The 17350-nt window shown below is 36.8% G+C and overlaps 1 long non-coding RNA gene across 1 annotated transcript in view; it reads left to right on the top strand.

The window, feature by feature from the left end:
• Positions 1 to 508: 508 nt before the first annotated feature.
• LOC309624476 overlaps positions 509 to 17350 on the top strand; it is a 109306-nt gene continuing 92464 nt past the window's right edge. The window contains exon 1 of the long non-coding RNA XR_014241959.1: positions 509 to 11422. This is a non-coding gene — a long non-coding RNA (uncharacterized lncRNA). The remainder of the gene's footprint in view (positions 11423 to 17350) is intronic.

Genomic DNA, 17350 nt, shown 5'->3' with positions numbered 1-17350 from the left:
GTATTTTTTGATTTCCTCTTTGATTTCCTCAGTGATCTCTTGGTTATCTAGTAGTGTATTGTTTAGTCTCCATGTGTTTGTATTTTTTACAGATTTTTCCCTGTAATTGATATCTAGTCTCATAGCATTGTGGTCAGAAAAGATACTTGATACGATTTCAATGTTCTTAAGTTTACCAAGGCTTGATTTGTGACCCAAGATATGATCTATCCTGGAAAATGTTCCATGAGCACTTGAGAATAAAGTGTATTCTGTTGTTTTTGGGTGGAATGTCCTATAAATATCAATTAAGTCCATCTTCTTTAATGTATCATTTAAAGCTTGTGTTTCCTTATTTATTTTCATTTTGGATGATCTGTCCATCGGTGAAAGTGGGTTGTTAAAGTCCCCTACTATGATTGTGTTACTGTCGAGTTCCCCTTTTATGGCTGTTAGCATTTGTCTTATGTATTGAGGTGCTCCTACGTTGGGGTGCATAAATATTTACAATTGTTGTATCTTCTTCTTGGATTGATCCCTTGATCATTACGTAGTGTCCTTCTTTGTCTCTTGTAATAGTCTTTAAAGTCTATTTTGTCTGATATGAATATTGCTACTCCAGCTTTCTTTTGTTTTCCATTTGCATGGAATATCGTTTTGCATCCCCTCACTTTTGGTCTGTATTTGTACCTAGGTCTGAGTTGGGTCTCTTGTAGACAGCATATATATGGGTCTTGTTTTGTATCCATGCAGCCAGTCTATGTCTTTTGGTGGGAGCATTTAATCCATTTACATTTAAGGTAGTTATTGATATGTATGTTCCTATTACCATTTTCCTAATTGTTTTGGGTTTGTTAATGTAGGTCTTTTCCTTCTCTTGTGTTTCCTGCCTAGAGAAGTTCCTTTAGCATTTGTTGTAAAGCTGGTTTGGTGGTGCTTAATTCTCTTAACTTTTGCTTGTCTGTAAAGGTTTTAATTTCTCTGTCAAATCTGAATGAGATCCTTGCTGGGTATTGTTATCTTGGTTGTAGGATTTTTCCCTTTCATGACTTTAAATATGTCCTGCCACTCCCTTCTGGCTTGCAGGGTTTCTGCTGAAAGACCAGCTGTTAACCTTATGGGAATTCCCTTGTATGTTATTTGTTACTTTTCCCTTGCTGCTTTTAATATTTATTCTCTGTATTTAATTTTTGATAGTTTGATTAATATGTGTCTTGGCGTGTTTCTCCTTGGATTTATCCTGTATGGGTCTCTCTGTGCTTCCTCTACTTGATTGACTATTTCTTTTCCCATATTAGGGAAGTTTTCAACTGTAATCTCTTCAGATATTTTCTCAGTCCCTTTCTTTTTCTCTTCTTCTTCTGGGACCCCTATAATTCGAATGTTGGTGCGTTAAATGTTGTCCCAGAGGTCTCTGAGACTGTCCTCAATTCTTTTCATTCTTCTTTCTTTATTCTGCTCTGTGGTAGTTATTTCCACTATTTTATCTTCCAGGTCACTTATCTGTTCTTCTGCCTCAGTTATTCTTCTATTGATTCCTTCTAGAGAATTTTTAATTTCATTTGTTGTGTTGTTCATCATTGTTTTTTTGCTCTTTATTTCTTCAGTTCCTTGTTAAATGTTTTTTGTATTTTCTCCATTCTATTTCCAAGGTTTTGGTTCATCTTTACTATTATTTCTCTGAATTCTTTTTTGGGTAGACTGCCTATTTTCTCTTCGTTTGTTTGGTCTGGTGGGTTTTTACCTTGCTCCTTCATCTGCTGTGTATTTCTCTCTCTTCTCATTTTGCTTAACTTACTGTGTTTGGGTTCTCCTTTACGCAAGCTGCAGGTTTATAGTTCCCATTGTGTTTTTAGTGTCTGCCCCCTGTGGGTAATGTATGTTCAGTGGTTTGTATAGGCTTCCTGGTGGAGGGGACTGGTGCCTGTGTTCTGGTGGATGAGGCTGGATCTTGTCTTTCTGGTGGGCAGGACTGCATCTGGTGGTGTGTTTTGGGGTGTCTGTGAACTTATTATGATTTTAGGCATCCTCTCTGCTAATGGGTGGGGTTGCGTTCCTGTCTGGCTAGTTTTTTGTCATAGGGTGTCCAGCACTGTAGCTTGCTGGTCGTTGAGTGGAGCTGGTTCTTAGCGTTGAGACGGAGATCTCTGGGAGAGCTCTCGCTGATTGATATTACATTGGGCCGGGAGGTCTCTGGTGGACCAATGTCCTGAACTTGGCTCTCCTACTTCAGAGGCACAGTCCTGACACCTGGCCGGAGCACCAAGACCCTGTTAGCCACATGGCTCAGGGTTGACCATCCTCTCTCCTCATCTCCCCACAGGAAAATGCTAGCTGTGTCCTGTTCTTCTGCCACAGACTCTGGGTGACCTATATAAAATGGAAATCTGTACATCATTTCTTTTCTAAAACCCTCAAGGCTCTTATAGAAGAACAACCCTCAACCTGGTATACAAGCCCTTCATGATATTTGCCAAACCGTATAACCTGTTTACATGGCACTCTCCAACAAAAACAAATTTTCCACACTTTCTTCTTGCTCCTTTCTCATCATGCATGTACATAGGCTCCCCATGCCTTTTCCATGGTTTCTTTTCTCCCTCAATTATATCCTCTACCATCTTCATCTTCCTCCAGCTAATGCGTTTTAGTTCTCTACACACAGGATAAGGCATTACCTTCTCCATGCAGTTTGCAACATGATTTCAGCTTATCTTCTAAATTGTAATTCTCATTTCTACTCACTGTGCCTCTTTCCCCCCATGTATTAAACTAAAATATAACCCTCAACTTATATGGATGTTATAAAAATTAAATGAATTTAAGATATGTAAAGTTCTTATAACAATGCCAAGCACATGGGAACTGCTCAAAAGATATTAGGTAGTATTATTGTGATTATTATCCAGTTGCATCTTACATTTCTGGCAAACTGGATTAATTGTGGAAAATGTTTTGCCTTGATGTCTTTGCTTATGTTCTTTTCTGCATCGAATTCTCTACCCCTATCTCTATGTAGATTCATTTTTTCTCTTCCCCTCATTTTGTTTTATATTCCACAAATTCTCAAGGAAAGCATCTGCAACAGACTGAATGTTTGTGTTCCCCCCAAATTCATGTATTGAAACTAATGCCCAATGTGATGGTATAGGAGGTGGAGCCTTTGGGAGGTCCTTAGGTCATGAGGGTAGAGCCCTCATGAATGGGATTAGTGCCCTTATAAAAGTGATCCTAGAGAGCTAGCTTGCCCTTTCCACCATGTGGCCCGCAAAGAGGACCATCTATGAACCAGGAAATGAGTTCTCACCAGACACTGAATCTGCCTGTCTGCCATGATCTTGGACTTCCCAGCCTCCAGAACTGTGAAAAATAAATGTTTGTTATTTATAATCCACCCAGTCTCTGGTTTTTTGTTATAGCAGCTTGAACACACTAAGACAGCATCTTTCTTCTCCAAACTTTAAACCCTCATAACATTTTTTGTACACCCTCTTGGAATCTGTGTATCCTATTTTTTATATTAGTTTGTTTGAATGTGAATTGTTTATGGAATTCTCAAAGGTAAGGGTTACATCATATATTTTTATCACTTTAATTCCTAACATTCTGCCTTGCTTGGCATAAGCTAATATTCATTGACTTAAGTTAGGCTTAAGACAAAAGACTTTTCAGAGATTTTGATATTAGTAAATGAAGACAAATGTTCATTAAATTTGACATTAAGTTTTATTATATTATGTCATATATATTATGTACATTTTTAAGATATACTCAATGCTTTGTATTATAAGGTAGAAATATGTAAAATGTTAATTTTGTCTTCTAGTTTAAAATTTGATGTTTTAATTACTCCAAATTTTTGTCTTCTTTCTCTTTAATTATCCTTATTTCATTTCTTTCTAAATTAATGCAAAGAAAGATGATTATACAGACTGTCCTGAAACTATCCTACGTAAAGCTTTTAAAGAGATATTTGTAATTGTTAATTTATAATTTATTTTGAGTCCTAAATTTATTTCATGAATACTCAGTTGGTAGCTAACATGGGATAAACACTGGGGCTTCAGGAATTAACAAGACAGCTTCTTCCTCAAGGAGCTTAGGATTTTAGGTAAAGAGGGAAGAATCAGTGGGAGATACAGATGAAGAGTAAGAGAGTTCAAAGCGGATGATATTATTTTCAGCCAAAAGGATCAAAAAAGGATTTATTGGAGCACATGGTATTTGGTCTGAGTCTTGAAGGTCTGGTGGGATTTGGTAAGCATTTGTTATTCCAGAGAAAAGAAGAAAGCAGAAGAGTTGTCCAGTGAATGTGACAATGTGAACATACCTATTTCGTGGGAAGACACAAGGGCGTGCAAGTATGGGGAATAGAGTTTGGTTGAAACATACTGTGGATGTAAAAGGAGGAATAGGAAAGGTAGTTGGAGCCTGGTGCCAAAGTCTTGAAATATTCTGCTTGGTTCTGTAGGTGATGTGAAGCCATTAATAGGTCTAGATGTGATCAAACTGAGTTACAGGAATTTGCATGGGGAAAGGACCACTGAGGTGAACTGCTTAGCAAAAGCATCTGACCTCAAATACTTTCTCCGTAAATGTTTAAAGAAAATCTAATTTGGCTGTGGATATATTTGCTTTTCCCCTGGCAATCCTATTTCATAAACTTGAGGTTGCTTTTTAGGTGAGGCTTTTCAGTTACTCCCAACCCAGGTAGGAATCATTCCAGTGAATGACCCTGGGGCGACAGCTCCACAAACCAATTACAATACTCAGGAGATTTCTGCACAGGGTCTGTGTCACTCTGATTTCAATTAACATCTCTCTTAATTAGAAAGAAATAACAGAGGAACAGAGGGTGATACTTCTAAATCTTTGCTCCTTGTTTAACTTTCTGTCCATTTGATATATGAGATAGCAGAGATGGAAATTTGGAGAGCTGAATTCATGGAGAATTTGATTATAACAATTAAATTTTAAAAAGTTAGGTCAGGTAAACTATATGCAATTTAGAGTTTATTCTAACCTCCACATTTGCCTTGAAGAAGCTGTATAGTTGTACTTTAGAAGCTATTTCTGTGGACTCTATATGTCGAACTGTTATGGACAGTACTCTAATTAAACCAACATCATACATAGAACTTAGGTCCCTAATTCAGTGTCCAAAAGAAAACTCAGCAGTATAGCTACTCACCTCAAAAACAGCAAAACAACAATATGAAACAAGGGTTGCTTCATCGTGCCAACTGAGCTTCTAGACACTGTGTCATTGGGTATATATGTTAATTTACCCCTGGAGGGGATACCTTCAATATATAAACTGAGAGTATTACTTCAGCCAAAGGGAAGATCTGATTCCCCCCTACCATCCCAGCTTTCTAATCTTTTCAGAAAGCTGGATAATCTGACCTTAACTAGACAGTTCATGTGATAAAATGTCAAAGGCAAATCATTGCTTCCTGAACTTAAAGCTAACTGTACTCAAATAAGAAGGGAAATGCCTTGTTAGAAAGACAATAAAAGAAAAGCAACTCAAAAGGGCTTTTTAAACTACAGTGACGTCATCACCATGTAATAACACATTCAGTAGAGATGGTAACAGAGAAAATTCTACCAGAAGTATTTATAGGTATTAAACACAGATATCTGGAGGTAGGAGTCCCTAATCTAGGGCTTTATATCATCTCCCTTTAATTAAAGAGGAGAAACACTTTCATTTAATTTCAACAGGACCTGTGAAATACTTTCATCATTTCATACATATTGTGATAAGGGACTAATATGGTTAATGGAAATTGGATTTTTCCCTTTTTAGGTCAATAAAAATAGCTTCCATTTGCCGACTGTTTACCTTATAAATGCTTCACATAAATTATCTTATTTATTTCCCACAAAGTTATGTGGCTGATAGTATTATATTCATTTTACAGGTGAGGAAGCTGTGATTAAACATATTCAAAGATGTTCCCAAAGTTACAAGCAATTAGAGTCAGTGTTTGAATCCAGGTTAGTGTGAATTCAAAATCTGAACTATTTCCCACAACATTTTAATGATGTCATAAAATATCTTAGGATCTGCTGTGGGAACGGTATTTTAAACTGTTCCTTAAACAACATTGTCATGGGGCTTCAGCTGCATCCTTAGCAGATCCTATAAATTAGGACCTCTTAATACCAAAACTTTGAGGTTCATAGGCATAATATGTGACGCTGAATCAGGAAAGTTTCAATTTGTAACATTTAAGTTGCTTTTTCCTATCCCTAATTTGATTAAGTGGGTTAGAAATGAAGCAACACTGTAAATTGAAACAATTCTACTTGTTTTTAGTCTAGGTAACTTAGTCTTAGTTGTTGTGTTTCTTTTCTTATACTACTTGTTTTCCTGTTCACAAAGTAGTGTAGTTGTGAGGGTAACAGCCCTTTATATATAGCACAATCTTTACGTAACATGGTTCAGCCATTTAGAACTCAAATGAAGCTTCGTGCCATAGCTTAAATAAATATTTTACTTTAGGTTGAGTGCTGTGGGCTGAGTGTTTGTGTCCTCCCAAAACTCATATATTGAAATCTTAACCCCCAAAGGTGATGTAGTATTAGGAGGTGGGTCATTTGGGCTGTGTTTAGGTCATGAGGGTGAAGACCCATGAATGGGATTAAGGCCCTTACAAAAGAGGCCCCAGAGATTCCTCACCCCTTCATCCCTGTGAGGACACAGTGAGAAATCTGCGATCCGGAAGAGAGCGCTCACCTGACTATGCTGGCTCGCTGATCTCAAACCTCCTGCCTCCAGAACTGTGAGAAATAAGTTTCTGTTGCTTGTAAGCCACCCAGTCTGTGGTATTTTATAATAGCAGCCTGAACAGACTAAGACGCTGAGATCTCAGATTTTCAAGTAGGAAGTCCTGCTTTTTTACTCTTATTTCCTTATCTGAATGCATTCAATAGGTCTAGTAATTTTTCAGCCCTGAACCATGCCTCCTTAGCTCACCACATACCTTGAATATCAACTAGCGCCAAGGGCCACTTCTTGGGTTTGTCCTGTCAGTTTCTAATTTAGGAAAATGGGATGCAGCAGCCTCCTTGTATTCTTTATACACATTCAATACTTCCACACCTTTTAAACCCTCAGGGATATTCAAGGAAACTTCACACTTTTGTGTCATTTTCTGCTCAGATTCAAGGCCATCAGAATTATAATTAATTTGCATTTTAGACCCTTGTGTAAGAGGATGTCACTTCTTGGAAATGCTATCGGTTGATAAAATAAAGCAAGAAGCACCCACTGCTCTGATACACTTAATTAGGAATTCCAGGTAGTTACTCATTATGTCCCTTTACATTTCTGGAAATTTATAGGGAAAATTGTTTCTTCCCCTTTTGTGTCAAAAGAAAGAAAGAAAGGAAGGGAGGGAGGGAGGAAGGAAGGAAGGAGGGAGGGGGAGGGAAGGAAGGAAGGAAGGAAGGAAGGAAGGAAGGAAGGAAGGAAGGAAGGAAGCTATTCCTTCAGTACAGGAAAGCTTTTCTTTTTCAGAGATAAGATCCTTAAGTGACCTTTGTTAAACATATTTTTCTATCCTAATGTTTTCCTTTACCTTTTGGTTGTTAGAAAATAGCCTAAGTCTGAAAAAAGGCAAATATTTAGTTAGGTACACTAAAAGCACAGCATGGAAGAAAATGAACTCTTTGTTTTATTTTTTTATTTTAACAAATACTTATATTTTAAGTGCTTTAAAGTATTACTCATTTAATCCTTATTATAACCCTGTGAGACAGAGTACTATCATTATCCCATTTTACAGATGTGACTAGATAATATTATACGGGCAATGGCAAAGTGTTTGAGTCCTGTATACAGATATAGAATTATAGCAGAAGTAAAATGTTGACTACTAGCTTCTTTAAAGAGTCGTTATTTCTCTGTGGCAGCTTTCTTACGCTTAATCTCGATGGTGAGTCAAATTCATATTATGTTATGAACAGCTTCTCCAAGAATTCTAGTGGACAAGTTCCTGAAGTTAATTCTAAAGATGAACTTAGTGTATTAAATTCTGCACCACAGTGAGTCACATTATAGTGAAGCTTCAACATGGGTTCTTTTTATAGTTAGAGAAGCAAATTAAAGGAGATTTAATTTGCTTTTGAGCCGCTCTCCAATTTAATTGTTCACATTTATATAATAGGTGGTAGCATAACCTATTGGAAAGGATAGCCAAAAGCAATTGAGTTCTATTTGTTCCTTAATGGACTATCTGTGTGATTTCAGGTAAATCCTTTTATCTTTTTCTGATTTTTGTTTTCTTTTCAGTAAAGCAAGAATAGCCACTTTTATTTCCCTGCCTATTTCCTAGTACTAGTCTGTGAAAAAACGCAAACCAGCTATTGCTCAGGAGGAGGAGAGGCACAGCTGGGTGTCCCCTTTTCTTTTCTTTGCTTTTAGACTACTTGTAATATTATCCGCTATTCTTGCCTAAATGGCATTTTGTGATTTTGATGGACAAGGAGTCCTTGTGCAGTTTGTCAAACAACCTATTACAAAAGCTTTTTGATAAAAGCAATATTTTAACACTTTACTGACTCTAGAAGACTGCTCCTTGAGATTGTATCTGCTTTGATGTAATGGGCAGAGAGGTTAACTTCTTTACATTTTTTACAGAGATATTTATTAAGTGTCTACCGAAAGTGAATGGATAGGAAGTAATATGGGTCAACATTAAAGCAGAATTAAGAAACCCTGGTTTTTAGTTCCTGCTTTACCGTTTATAGGCACCAGTCTTCAGATACATTATTTAAGTCAGTTGAAATTTGGTTTCCTCATCTATTAAATGAAGCTACTAATATCTCTTCTGCCTTTGAAAACCATAGATGCCATTTGTCTTATTGATTTTTATAGATAAATGACAGTGATATTTAGAAATGAAACTAGTTAAAGGAGTAACGGAACCTGTTCTCATTTTGCATGAGCAATAACATCGTTAGTCCTTTTAATTTAAATGACAGTGTAATAAATTGACTATGTACTTTTTCTTAGGAAATCTAGACTGTTAATGGAAACTTATTTGTACCGTTAACAAATCTATCCAAATATTTTCTCTGGGCTTCCAAAGTTTTAGTTAATTTTGGATTCCTTTGCAGATTTTCTTCCAAACCTCCTGTAATAATTATGTGGAGAATGCTCATAGTCTTTACTATGAGCCAAGGTCAAAATAGCACCAGACTCCTACTTAACTTCTCTTTTCTCTCTATCTATATCTAGATTGGACTTACCATCTTTCCTCCAAAAATACTTCCTTCTTCTGAATTTCCTATTTGGTACACTTTATGGGATGTAAACCTGGAGTCATCACACAATCCTTCCCATCACCTTGTTCTCTCTTTTTCTCCGTTTTGCCTATCATAATCTATAAATCATCAAGAACCATTTATTTATTCTTCCTCCTATTATATATGCTCCTTTGCATAAATATTTCTTTTCAAAAATTTGAATAATTATGAGAAGCAATGTGTCAGTGGGTGAGATGCTATGAACCAGGAGAATTAAGGCCACTGGAAAGACCACTGATAATAAACCTAAAGTTAGTGCTAATCATAATAACAACAACTAAACATTTCCTTCTTTAAAACAAATTTGAAGAACAGATTTGAAAAGAGTAGCATGCTGCTTAAGCATTTATTGATTGACATGGAAATAAAAGCAAATCAAAAATGCTACTGTAAGCATTCACTAGTGTAAGACAGGTCAAACAATGTAACATGACATTTTATTTAATAACAAAGTTAATGACAACAGTAAAATATGTTGATAGTTTTCGGTTGTCTTGTGTGTGTGCATGTTGTGCTGTATGTGTATTTTTGTGTAGGAGGTACTGTTATAAGATATTCTATTATCATGCATATAAGAAAAATACTTAATATATATTAAACATTCTTCTAAATGACTTCTCAGGTAGACTATTATTTCAACATCATAAGAGTTCCATGCAACAGTTACTGTTATTATGCCCATTTTACAGATGGCCACAAATGAGGCAAAGAGCAGTTGTTTGTCCAGAGTTACAGATATCGAGTAAGTAGCACAGATGGGATTCTAACCCAGGGTATTCATATTCAGAGGCTAACCTCTTAACCTCAACACATGTTCCTGTTCTGTCTCATGAGAATTTAATCATCATCCTTTATAAGTAGTCATACTATGAACCTCATCAGGTTCTGTTGCAGAATCATCTACAATAGAGCCTAGACTATAACTCTATTATTGGGAAAGTAATACACACCTGACATATATACTTTGCTGGTTTATTTACACTTTCAAATTTAAATTCAAACTATCTGTGGATGGGTTGATTAGAGGTCACTGAGTGAGAGAGAGATGAATGACTGGACGAAGGGAGAGCAACTCAGAGCTATGCATGTGGAGGGATTGGGGGTGTTGGGGAGAGGTAGAATTGGGCCCTATCACAGAGTCTGTTTTGAGGTTGATCTCTCAGTGGCCCAAAATGATCTGTGCTTGACTCTTGGGGGAAATTTAAAGAGTGGCTCCCCATCCCACTGAAAAATCTGAGACATGCTATGACGGTTGTACAAGATAAGTGTGTATATAGGGCAATGGTTTTCAACTGGAGGCAATTCTCACCCTCCCCTGGGTGGCATCTGGCAGTGTCTGGAGACATTGGTGATTATCATGACTCAGGGGTAGGTTTGCTACTGGCAGCTAGTGGCTAAAGGCCAGGGATGCTGCTAAACATCTGACAATGCACAAGACAGGCCCCCCTGCCACAAAGAATTGTCTGGTCCAAAATGTCAATAGTGCCACCGTTGAGAAACCTTGATAAAGGGGAATCCGGTCCTCTTTGCTTCATCACACAGACTTCCACAAGTGTAGTTTTGACACAGTGTAAATTCTTTTTTTTTTTTTTTTTTTTTTTTTTTGTCTTTCTGTGTCTGGTTTATTTCTCTTAGCATAATGTCCTCCAGGTCCATCCATGTTGTTACAAATGGCAGGATTTCCTTCTTTTTAAAGGCAGAATAACATTTCACTGAATGGTAATACAACATTTTATTTATCCATTCATCTGTTGGTGGATATTTAGGTTATTTCCATATCTTTTTTTTTTTTAACATCTTTATTGGAGTATAATTGCTTTACAATGGTGTGTTAGTTTCTGCTGTATAACAAAGTGAGTCAGCTATACATATACATATATCCCCATATCTTCTCCCTCTTGCATCTCCCTCCCACCCTCCCTATCCCACCCCTCTAGGTGGTCACAAAGCACCAAACTGATCTCCCTGTGCTATGCGGCTGCTTCCCACTAGCTATCTGTTTTACATTTGGTAGTGTATATATGTCCATGCCACTCTCTCACTTCATCCCAGCTTACCCTTCCCCCTGCCCGTGTCCTCAAGTCCATTCTCTACGTCTGCATCTTTATTCCTGTCCTGCCCCTAGGTTCTTCAGAACCATTTTTATTATTTTTTTTTAGATTCCATGTATATATGTGTTAGCATAACAGGAAGCGCCATAAGCCATAGGGTCATACTGCAATGGGCATGGTAAAGCTTCCTGATGCATTTTCATCTTGATATGGGAGAGTCTGGAAGAAATCTGGGACATTATATGGAAGTATTTGTGGAGCATTCTCTGGTGACTTCCAGAAATAGTACAGAAATAAGTTGGAAGGAAAACCAAAGATTCCTCCCTTCTCTCTCTGCTCACCACATCTGCATCTCTTCCTTCTTCCCTTCCTCCCTTCCTCCCTTTCTTTCCTCCCCCCCCCCTTCCGTCCTTCCTTCCTTCCTTCCTTCCATCTTTGTCCTTTCAAACAAAATAATTTTACATCTATTATATGTTAGGAAATCTGTATAGATACAAAGAGGAAAAAGACAAAATGTCAAAATGGAATTAAAATGTTTTAGAATGTCTATGTTACTATATAGTCTCTATTTATCTGTTTAGAACATAATCATGATGAAACCTAAGGGATAAATTAAATACATATATGGGTCGGCCAAATTTTCTCAAGCAAATACAGCCACACTTTAACCTTGTAGTCCCAAATTCAGTATGTGTGAGCTCTGAGAAATTTGTGTAGTTTTATCATGGGGGGGAACCAAATAGGATGGTTTGGGTGTTCCTGTGCAAACTATCATCTTTAATAGAAAAAAATAAAAACAAAAACATAAAGCCCATGTCCTACTGACTAATCTCGCAGATTAGGGTTAGATTCAGAGAGAAGACTTTTCATTAAGGAGTAAACAACTCACAACAGGAAATGCAAGTATTTACAATTGTTTCTTTCCTTTTGAAATAACACTGGGAGATTGGGGAAGGCACTGAATTCAGTAAGTGTATCTTTCACAAAGTTTTCCTGATCAGTGAAAAGTGGCCTTATATGTGTATTTCTTTTTAGAAAAAATTATCTGTAAATTGTGTTTATAAACAAGTTTTTAGTAATTATCCTCCTGGTGTATTCTGCTAAAATCAAAAGGAACAATCAAAGCTCCAGAAGAAGCTGTAAGAAAAAGAAGAAGGGCAAATATTTCAGCAAGGCAAATCCAAAGCAAACACCGAAACATGAGGTTGTAGACAGTGGCATGAATGTTAATGAACAGAAAGCCATATAGTAGAAATCTGCTAAATGCATAGTTGAGGGAATTGAGAAGACATTTCCCTAACAGTTTGTTCCTGTTGCTTATAACTTTAAAAAAAGTACTGCAGGATGGCCCAGTTCAGTCCCAACATCATATTATGCAGATGCATTACAATTCCCTACTGAAGTTCTGCAGAAGAGTTGAGTCTAATTTAGCACAGTTGTTTCACACGATATCATAAAGATCAGTAAATGAATAACCAAAGCATGTGTGAAAGGCTGAGAAGTGACTGCAGTTTTGCAACCCAAAACTGACTATTCTTTGGAGGTTCACAAATTTGTGTGAAGGGGAAAAGAAGCAATATATAACAACAACAACAAAATTGACACCAGAGTTACTTAAGTGTAGATATTTACCTTCAACTTCAACATGTATTTTCTTTATATCTTTATTTATAATGATGAAACAGAAAGCTTTATGGTTTTTAGCCAAGGGAAGAGCTCACCTTAGAAGTTCTGTTTATCTTTATGGTATCCTGAGAAGGAAGACATGCTGGCACTCTTAAATATAGCTGATAGGACAAATCATGAAGGTAGGCTTATGTCAGACATTCAGTCTTCAAACTAGGCATACACTTACATCTTAGTTCTTTATACTTCAGAAGAGAGTTTCACATGTAAAGACCTATCTCAACCATCTATTAAACATTAACCCTTTTCACAGAGAGGAGGAATGGTATTTGTTTATGTACTTATTCCCTTATCCCTTCAACAAAGATTTATGAAGTGTCTGTCATAAACAATATGGAGTCTGTTACTTGAGATTTATAGTCAAATTGAGAAGACAAATTTGTAACTAATGAACAATCATACAATTTGATAAGAACTAAAAGAACTTATGGGTCTGCAGAGAATGAAGTGCTTGGGGGAGAATGAACTCTATCTGGAAGAATGGGGAGAATTTAGGGAAGTATTTATAAAAAAGGGAGAGATAAGTTGTATAAAAGATTAGCAATATTTCCCTAGACAGAAGTTAAATTTGTAACATTGAATGCTTTGCTGCTATTTTTTATAAGACCCCCTAATTCATCCATGTGTCAGATACTAGTTTAAAAAGGTGAGCTACAAGCACCCGTTAGTATTCTTGCCAGTTAACATAGAATGCGTCACCACATCTGAACCTTATCGTTGCCAGGATACAATATCCTTATCACCTTACCCTGGCTTTGGTGTTGGACTTGAGGTTGCCTATGTAGACTCTGTCCTGGCTTGCTCTTCTCTATGAATTCTTCCTTTGTTTCTCTAAGCACTTAACCCCTGCCATTAATTATTTGGCTGGCATAAAAGGCAGACCACCGCTAGTCCCTCTGAGAAGAGAGTGATTCACCGGGCAGAGGAAAAAGTATATGCAAAGGAACTAAGAAGTGATAAATTGTTGGTGTTTCCAGAAATGCAAAATTTTTTTTTGGTCTGGAGCACAGAACATGTGTAAGTCAGATAAAACTGTAGACATAAAATTATTTCTTCTCTGCCATCTACAGATCTAAATTTTTTGTACGTGTGTGTGTGTGGTAAGGATCCACTGAACGACCTTACGTAAAGGAGAAAATGGATTAGATTTGTATGTTAGAAAGATGATACAATGGACAAATAGTGTAGAATAGGGTTACTGATACAAAGCAGTAAAAGTGACAATGGAGATGAGTGGATGGGTTTCAAGAGTTATTTAAGAAGCAGTATCTCAGGACTTGATTTCTTTTCTGTCCCATCGACCCCTTTTTTATACCTGTGATAGTGAAGAGTAAAGGATGATTGCCAGATTTTTAGCTTCAGGTAAAGAATGGCCATTCCCTAATTTTACACCTATATACCTTTCCATTTGCCACCTTACCACATAATTTAATAGCTCTGTTTACTTGTCCAGCTTCCCCAACAGACTGTGAGCAACTTGATCTCAAAGACATTCTTTTACCTCTTCCAGCTTTGTACAGTCTGTTCTTAAAATAGTTCTTTACACACAGCAGGATATTAATAAAGATTTGCTACATAAATAAAGATAGAACAGCTCTTAGCATGTCAGTGAGTAAAGGGATTGTAGAGTCTGGTAGAGAAACTCGGGAGTTACTGGAATAGTCCTTAATTATAGTTGGGATTACCTAGAGGGAAGTGTACATAAAGGGACTATAAAAACAATAGGTAGTGATTATTGATATTGTGGCATGCACCATGCTAAGTGCTTTATTTACACCGTCTAATTTAATCATCTAACAGCTTAATGAGTAGTTGTTCTTACTGATGACATTTTATAGCTGAGAACCAAAGAGGTCCATTGAGGAATTTTGAGGAACAACAGATTTTCCGAGGTGGGTGTAGGAAGAGGGATTTTTGAATGTGACAGAAATGGAATGGGCAGAGTTAGAAGAGAATCTCTGGGCAGAAAAAGAAGACCAAGGACAGAATCCTAAGGAACAACAACATTTGTGGAGGTGGACGTGGAGAGGGGTCAGCAGGGGACTTATAATAAGTGATCAGAAATTTAGAAGAACGGGCAGAAACGGGAAAAAAGTTTTGAAAAGAAAAGGATGGCTTGGTAGGCCAAGACTGTGAGAGGTCAAGTTATTTGAGGATAAAAGAAACCTTAAGTTGGGCCCTTGCAACCTGTTCTGTGCACTGTTAGCAGGGTGGTGGGGTGGAAACTGAGGACAAAGGATGAGGAGTGAATTGAAGAGCAGTGAGTGGGGTAGTGAGTAGCTGCCTGAAGGGCGGCAACACTGAGGAAATCAGTGGTGAGGAGAAGATGCATAGGTCCCTACCAGAAGAGAAGGAGATCCAAGAAGATTCTTTTCTTTTCCTTAAGATAGAAAAGAGATTTAGCATTTTGTTTATAGATAAAGGCTGAGGGGACGGAGCCACTGAAGGTGGTGAAGATACAACAGAAGGGAATATTGAGAGAATAATATCTTGGAGGATGTTGGAGGAGACGGGTCAGAAGTACAGAGAAGGGCCGAAGAAAGGACGTCTCCTCCCCTGAGCCTTGTTTCCAGGGTTCAGAGGCAGATTTGAAACACTGGGTAGTATGAGCAAGAGGAAATGTGAAGAGCGAGCTAAGGGATTAGGTAAGTTAGACATAGAAAAGCTTTTCATGCTATTCCTAGCGTAGAACTGGGGCAGACTATAAAGTTTTATATATTTTTTTCAAAAGAAAAATAAATCAATGTAGTACATCTGCATAATATGGCTTTGTACTGAAATGAGCCTCACTATGGTGCCTTCTTCAGAATTAACAGAAAGAGGCATAAAGTGTTACAGAAAGTAGTTTCATTTAATTTACTGTATTTCATTTGTTTAACATGGCATTTGCAATTGATGTTCCTTTTGGTATGATAACTACCTACAAATTACCATGCTTTCTTCCTCAGAAATTCATCCTCTTTGAAAAGAAAAGGATTTACAGTTTATATTAACTTTTATTTTTAAAAATGTATATTTGTGAACAAAAAACATACAAATCTGTATATTTCCTAGCTACATTTATCCAGTCATATATTAATGATTAAGTCAAATTAAACCGTTTTAAACAACAGCAAAAAATAAAACAAATGAAGGCAAAAGGAATAAAGGATAAAGTAACTACTGCATAAAATTCAATAGAAAGTGAAAAATTTTAGGTTGTTGTATGGTATAATGGGTTTATGTTAACTCATTTTTCCCTGGGAGAGGGGACTTAGCACATAATAAGACTACTTAATAGCATATCTCATGACATTTGAGAAGAAATTCAATTCCCAAACATGACTGCAACAGGGAGGAAGAGGGGAAAAAAAAATCAACATTTTCTTCCCTAAAAAATGTTGATTTTTCTACTATCTCATTCAACTCTAAAAGTAAGATATTTTTACATATAGCATGCCAGTAGGGGTTGCCTACATATTTACCAATTAAAGTTTAGTTAGTAATTATTATTCAATCATTTTATGGCTAGAATGTCAAACCAAGGTATACTTAAATGAAACAAAAAGTAATATCTCTATTATCTGGATCAGTAAACATGTATTTTGATAAAGAACTGACTATATTTCCCTCTGGTAATAATTTATTATGGGAACAGAAGGGATATTTAAATACGACTCTCATCTTAACCTGCTGACTCTTTACTTTAAAAAGAACAGTGTCGTGTTCTGTTTTCTACCTGGATATTTCTAGGATTCCATGTCATTAGGAGTAGGTCCTCCTCAGAAAGATCTCAAGATCTTAAGACCTAGATCAGGTCTTAATAGGAGAGTGACCATATGTGTGTTTGCTCAACATTATGTCCTAGACATCAATGTTCCACTGACTAAACTATTTTACTCTTGGATAGACACTGCTTCCAGTATTTAAATATAAGGAGTAACATATTAAGTGATTATTTCCTTTTAGATATGAATTTATCAGAAATAAATTCTCACTTGATAGAGCAGGAAACAAGATGATAGTTAGGGGTAAGAAAGTGTTTCCTAAAGGGTGGACAAAATCCCCAGAAAGTGGAGCTAGGGGATTATCACTAAAACCTTTGCTTGCTTCTTCATTGTGCATGTGGCCAAAAGCAGCCTTGTCTTGAGAAACCCTTTGACACTGGGCTTTTTCACGTGCAAGTGCTATAAATGAACTTTCCAAGAGACATATCAAAGGGTTTCATTTCTATTAGAGTCTATTTTTCACCTAAGTTCATTTAAACAGAATTTCTTGTCCTGCTCATATAAGTAACATGTCTGGCTTGCCTAAATATATGACAATTTATTTTTCTT

Source organism: Balaenoptera borealis (genome assembly GCF_965194805.1).
Source record: "Balaenoptera borealis genome assembly, chromosome: 2".
NCBI lineage: Eukaryota > Metazoa > Chordata > Mammalia > Artiodactyla > Balaenopteridae > Balaenoptera > Balaenoptera borealis.
Note: the sequence above shows the minus strand (reverse complement) of the source record. Positions and strands in the feature narration are given on the sequence as shown.